Source organism: Miniopterus natalensis, chromosome 7, assembly GCF_054644295.1.
Source record: "Miniopterus natalensis isolate mMinNat1 chromosome 7, mMinNat1.hap1, whole genome shotgun sequence".
NCBI lineage: Eukaryota > Metazoa > Chordata > Mammalia > Chiroptera > Miniopteridae > Miniopterus > Miniopterus natalensis.
Genome location: NC_142087.1, coordinates 31,822,684 through 31,829,094, shown reverse-complemented (window position 1 = coordinate 31,829,094; position 6,411 = coordinate 31,822,684).

The window sequence follows — 6,411 nt, the reverse complement described above, 5'->3', positions numbered from 1 at the left end:
TTCTGGATTCCACCAATTGTCTTCAAATTCTAAACAGTGAAAAAGTACTTCCTCAGAAGTAGTTAAAACACACACACACACACACACACACACACAACTAAGTCACTTTTAAAAGCAATCAAAACGAACCACCAGTCAGCATTACTGGGGAACTAGGTAGCCAGGGTTTGAATGAGGCCTTGAAGACATAAATAGAAACTTCCACATACCACGCCTTGGCCGTACTTTCCAGCTGAAGACTCCCAAAATTACCTGGTTTCTAACAAGTGAATTACATTCATATTTTCCCCATAATCAAAGGATATAGATGGAAGTTTGCCTTCCCGGTGTTGCTGCTCCCCCGGGAGGCATTCTCACAGGAAAATGAGGCCATTCCCTGGGTAAATGGAGACACCAGCTCAGAAAGGGATCAAAGTCATGAAAAAATCATTTTGCGAATTATTTAGGGACACACAGGTGCGTCATGCACATTTTATTGAGAGCCCCAAGGTCACCGCAGAAAGGAAAGTATTGATATATATGTTTGCCCTGTGCTCTGCCATCTTTTTTTCATTAAAATGGCTTCGCGTGCAGATCCGTAAAGAAAAAAGCAAGGCCGTACCGAAGGAAGGAACAGAGGTTGTCGATTGTACCTTCTTGGATGGAATAGCTTCAGCCACTTAAAACTCCTTTTGCCTTTAATTTATTCACATGCCAAGACCGGATGGGATATTTTGGAACTGAATCTCTACCCAGAAGAAATCAATTCTCCTTTTTGAGAAGGGGGATTTTGTTAGATACTGTACCACCACACCCAAGTGGGATACAGAATTACAAAAATGCTATTTTTGGAAAGAAAAAGAGGCTGGGTTAGAGTTGAAAGACTCCCGGGATGGGGTGGCAAGGGCAGGATAAAAGCAAATTAATTACAGGATGTTTTCCATTCAGAGCAGGTTCATCTGACAATAAAAGTGGAAAAAGTTCTCTTGGTTATGGACTGTCTAGAGCTTTCAAACAACCAAAACACCATTATAGGGTCACATGCACTCTGAGAATTATCCTCTCAACTAAATATTTAACTCAATGGGGGGAAAATGTAAGTTCTGCCCATTAGGCCTACTAAGTTCTTAACCTTATGATAACAGAAGTTGCCTCTTTAAGTAATTCAGTAAGAAGATGACTTTTATTCCCATAAATGGGTCAAAGGTACATTCATTACCTGATACTGTTCTATAAAGTCCGTGTTCTGGGCACAGCGGAATCTTTATACTGTTCTCGTGGAGTGAGCAAACAGAGGAAACCTGTCAATCCATGAACTTTTACTGGCCATTAATGGATCAATAAGCTGAGGGTTTTTAAAAAATCACATGGCACTTAAAAGACTTCAAATAATTTCCCAAGAGATGGTCAACAGTGGTTTCCTGCCCCCCATCTGCAGGCCAGATGCGTCATTCCCTGATAAGGATGAGTCGGCCAGATAACTCAATATTCTACCCAAAACCTAAATATACATACAACTGTAAACCTACTTTGCCCCACCCTGTATTTAGGCGTAGCCTAAACATAAGTCACCTTGGTCAATGAATGGGAAAGGTCTACCACAATATTTAAATACGCTTCCTATAAAAGGATCCTATTTAACATAAAGCTATCGGTGGGAAAGCGCCCACGTTTTCATACATATTTCAAATCTTTTATCTCATTCCCACATTTCCTTTAGGCACGAACACACCCACCTGGAGTGGAGCAGATGCCACCTTCCCTGATGGGAGCGAGGAGGGGGAAAGTCTTGCTTGAACTCGATCCTGTTTCCCGACCACAGGAGCCCTGAGGCCCAGCCCCACCCTCCTGACAAGTCACTGAGTCATAGACGAACACGGGACACAGCTGAAGCAATTGGGAGTCTTGGCTAGAAACTCAGAGGAAAGAAACGTTAACAATGTGGCCACAGGGCTGCCAGAGGCTGGTCCCTCACCCCATGGAAAAGCCTGAGGATAAAGGTGACATCCAGAGACTGCAGGTAAAGTGAGAGGGTCCAGATAGCACGGGAATCCTGGCTGGGGCTCCTGAGTCCTACCCACCAAACCTTCGTTTTACAACCTATGATTTGGGAAACCAAAAGCATCCCCCCTTTGAAGATGGAATGAACTACCTACCTTCTGTTCCCTGCCTACCCCCTCCCCTCAAGGTTAGACCAGGTCTCACTGAGCCCACTAGCTTTCCTTGACACTCATCTCACTTAAATTGCTTTCACAATCCTGCACTTACTGGGAGGAGCTCCTTGCTTACTTTCTGAGTGAAGGAATTGATGAATGAAATCGGTACCGATGCACTTGGATAACCTGCTTCTAGTCCCATGAAATCCTATTAAGCAATGAGACATGCTTTTTTAAATGTCACAATCCAAACATTTTTTATTACAGTGTTAATTTAATGAGTCTTTGTTTAAATGTTCTGCAGATTCTCTCCAGCCTCCAAGCAGAAGGCTTCAGGATATTAGCAACACTGGCTGATTCCTAATTTGATGTCTCCCATGAACAGCACTATCTCACTGCCCTTTTTACTAAACTTTGCTGGTCCCTGCCCCCCAGTCTCAGCCCAGTTTATGGGACATCCAGAAATCACCCTACCTAACCCTCTATGAATTAAAATCTGCACCTGGGTATTAAATACACTACAAGGCAGATCTTGGGAACAAAATTTTTATTTACACACTGTATCTAGAAGCAGATACATAAATTCTTATACAATTAATTTCCGAAAATGTGCAAGAAATTACTATAATTTGTGTACAAACCAAAACACGTATTAAAATCAATGGACTTTGGGTAGTTCATTGTGTGGTGTTCTCAGTACAAATGGTCCACACCTGATTGGAAACATACAGAAAAGTGTAAACTACAGCAATCTGGATTGCAAGGATTAATTTCATGGCACTCCAACGACTACAAAATTCCTTTAACCCGACGTGTGTACTCATAAAATTCTGTAAGAATTTTTCATCACCTCTGGGTGGACTGTTTGGATCACGTTTCAGACACAGCGACTATACATCCGCCGGCTGTGTTGTGACTTGATTAATACAAAGGACGTTTATTAAAAAAAACCTTCTCTGCAGGATTAAAAAAGCATTTGAAGAAACCGAATTGGCGATGACTAGCGTACCCATATACTTAGTTTTAGGATTTTTAAGTTATGGAACTGGAGCTCGCTCCTTATTGGGTTTTGACAAAACTGTCTATTGCTGGTAGCGATGTCAATTTGAAATTCAGACTTCACATTCGATGAAAACCCACTAAGATGGACAACATGTTACTGGAATCGCAAAGCAAATCCCTGTCGTATAGTGTGAAATGTGCACTGACTGAGACGGGCATTTCTAAAAGCATTGTTAAGAAAGGTATTTAGGCTTCAGCACTGGCAGGGACATGGCATATAACCTCTATTTAAGGTGCTGGTAACTTGTATCCTGTTTCAGTAATACTGGCTCAGAGGTGATCGTGGATACTTGGCTGTATTTCCTGTGTGCCAATGACCTAGCCTTTGGCACATGGTTTGTCTTCAATAGCAAGATGGTTGCCCTGTGTAGCTGGTTTCCTTAAAAACTATTTTTAGCTCTGCGATCATTTCCTGTGATATAATACTTCTGCTGTCTAAATCTTCAGGTTATTGCACCAAGTAGAAAGAGGACATTTTTCTTTAGAAAGAGAGGGAGATATTTTTCAAGTACTTTCTACGCTTTCTTTTTATAAAAATGCATAATAGTGTTCTAGTAAGCCAGAAAATAGCTCTGGCCTCCATCATGGGTTTTTTGATGAAATACTGGATAAAAACAGCTCTGATTCATTTGTTACAGCAAAAGGACACAGCTTTTGGTGGGTTTTTTTTTGTTTTTTTTTATGCCTTGAGCTTCAGACTTTTAGAATCACGTTTAAAAATCGCTCCCTGCTTGTACCTGTCCTCATCATCTAAGCCGATGTTCGATATAATTCAGAAATTTATCCAAATTGTATCTAGGCCAAACTACAGGATGAAGGTTTCTCTCTCTCTCCTTCCCCCTTTCCGTTTCTAACCAGACTGCCTTAGGGTCCTATGAAGCCAATCTTTCATATTACATTGTCTCGCTTACTTCACATGGTTCTCTAGGCAAAAGCAGAAGACACTGCAATATTTCTCTGTTTGTAAATAATTTCTTGGCAAATACTTTTATTTTTATTGACACAGCATCAGACCCTAGGAATTTCAAACAGAATCAGAATGGGGCATTTTACTTTAAAGAATCTGGTATTATGGATACACAAAAGCATGTGCTAACAGCTGGCTTTCTAAATCAGAACAGTATCAAGGCGTGCCCTCCATAAAAACACAAAATAGAGCTTTAAAAAACATTCAGATGGAAATCAGAACAATCATAACTTGAACCTAAATGGCTAGATCTTTAAACACATTCCCGCGAGGAGACGGTAAGGAGCCGGCTACGCCCACACGCGGGTACGGCTCCGGGCGGTCCACAGACCTCTGCGCACCGTGACCTCACGAGGGGACATGGAAATGCTCCCAGCACACACGGAGAAGCCATCTCAACGTCTACTATTAATACACAGTGACTCTGTGACAAGACCTGCCATCTAATATAGACGCACAGGGACTTTTAACTCACCCTAGCTAGTCTTTAAATTGTTTAAAAATAAATAGTTTTGCAAAAAAATAGTTTAAATGTCTTGCATTAATTTGATAAGTTTACAACTCTGTAATAGTTCTTAATCCAAATAGCTTATAGCGAACACTTAAATTATATTATTACAGTATACTCAATATTCCATCTTCTTAGGTGAAAACATCAGAAAATGACTCTTTGTAACAAGGTACAATCAACATTCCACCAAAATTAAGTACCTTTTCAAACCCTTTTTAAGTCAAAATGCCCGTAACAGGATGTTATGGCATTTATGCCTTTTCTTGTTAATTCTCAGTTCTGACCCTCAGAAACAAAGAGAGGAAAAAATGGGGACACGGGTATGTCTGGGTGACAAAGCCATTCAGTTTGACCTAAGACCTTTACTCTTGTTTTTAAATGGGGGTAAGAGCTGGAAACTGAGTGACAAAGGAAAATGTCATCAATCACATGTTTCATCTGAGATGGAAACATTTTCTGGATGAGGCACTCGATCCCAAAATACTAAAGAATCGTGCAGTGAGCAAACACTGCATTTCAAAATAACTACAAAGTACTGGGGCTACCACACTCCTTCCCCCACCCCGCCCCGCCCCACCAAAAATCTAAAAGATAAAATAAGAGATGCCAATTCACCTAAGGCTTAAGAAGAAACAACAGAAAACCTGTTTTTAAATGGCAGTACACAGGGTATCCAAAAAAAATGTATACACGCTTTACCAGCTGGCAGCTCAGTTTTGAAAATGAAACGTATTTTAATAAACATTGCCTTTGTAATTACTCAGAGTGTGTGTGTACACATTTTTTAGGACACCCTATATACGGCAGGCAGCAAGACTTCCATATCTGATATGGTTTTAATGCTTTTCTTACGTGGTGTTCCACAATTCCCACAATGTCTCGACTGAAGTCACTGGGTTTGTTGACTGTTTTCTCTTGGTGGGATGAATGAAGGGTCACACCTAGCACATCTTTATAGTGTCTACGTAGAAGGAAATATAAATCCGACTTTAAAACAATATTTTCTTTCTACTGAAATCAATTTAAAACTTCATATAGACTTGAATGTTCCAACAAAATCCAGCCCATTTACGAAAATCCGATCTACATCAGGTTCACCCAAGAAAATGTTGACTAAGCCAAAGAAATCACAGGCAGAACATTCTAGCAAAGGCAGGCAGAGATAACACAGAGAGAGCTGCTATCACCGGAGACTATGACCATCTAAGCACTTCTTCAATATTCTTTATATTCCCAGTTCCACGGGTCTCTGTATGTGATGCCAATTTGTACCAGAGCTTAAGGACGGGAAAAGGCAACAATTTCTAAACGGGTGGTACGCATTTCTTTGCGATTTCTTCATGTAAGGCCATTTATTAAAACAGACAAACCACAAGATGAAAACGGAGGCAACAGAAAAAGTTAAATTTTCACAACCACAACCACAACAAAACAAAAAAAAAACCCAGCACAGCCTTAAAAATAATTTAGAAATGAGTGTTGTAAAAGATAACGTCGCAGGTTCGAGTTCCAGTACCCAAGATTACGTCAATTCATAATTCTAAATGAATCTTTCTCAAGTATGAGATTAAAAAACAAAAACACAGAATCGCTTTCAGTGTAGGCGTAAACTCTTGTGTTTCACCACACGGGGGTGTGTGTTCTGCTCCACGCAATCTTTGAAAACGGGCCCTTTTAAAAGAGACATGACAATTTCCACTCTCTACGTGTCATTCGGCTTTACTCAGGGTGGAACA